The sequence below is a fragment of the Buceros rhinoceros genome, unplaced genomic scaffold (genome assembly GCF_000710305.1).
Source record: "Buceros rhinoceros silvestris isolate BGI_N320 unplaced genomic scaffold, ASM71030v1 scaffold27050, whole genome shotgun sequence".
In the NCBI taxonomy this organism is placed as follows: domain Eukaryota; kingdom Metazoa; phylum Chordata; class Aves; order Bucerotiformes; family Bucerotidae; genus Buceros; species Buceros rhinoceros.
The window spans coordinates 40915-41276 of record NW_010388617.1 but is presented as its reverse complement, the minus strand read 5'-3'; the positions used below and the strand labels follow the sequence as shown (position 1 = coordinate 41276).

Genomic DNA, 362 nt, shown 5'->3' with positions numbered 1-362 from the left:
CAGGAATGTTCAAAAGCAGCTTCTGTCAAGCCCAGCGTACTCACTGCAATCGGTGTTTTGTCAGTACGGTATTTTGCAGATCTCCTATCAACTGAAATTTTTTGCGGCTTGGGGCAAATCAAAACATTTGATTTTATTATTTAATTTCATGATAATTTTAAAATATTTTGACTGCATGCAGAAGAAACTTGCTATCTTCAAGAAACACAATGCTTTGATGCTATCAACATATGTTCTTTAAATCCTGCCCCCCTCAACTTCAGGACACAATTCTAATTTTTAATTCTAATTCTGTAAGTGTCAGAATTTCCTCTGCAAAAACAAATCCTCCTTTCCACCTGAAATAACCCATAGGTCCTGCT

At 36.2% G+C, this 362-nt stretch overlaps 1 protein-coding gene across 1 annotated transcript in view; it reads right to left on the bottom strand.

The window, feature by feature from the left end:
* The window catches only part of LRRC7 (leucine rich repeat containing 7), a 69148-nt gene that overhangs the window by 66207 nt on the left and 2579 nt on the right, over positions 1-362 (bottom strand). The gene's annotated exons all lie outside the window — the stretch shown is intronic.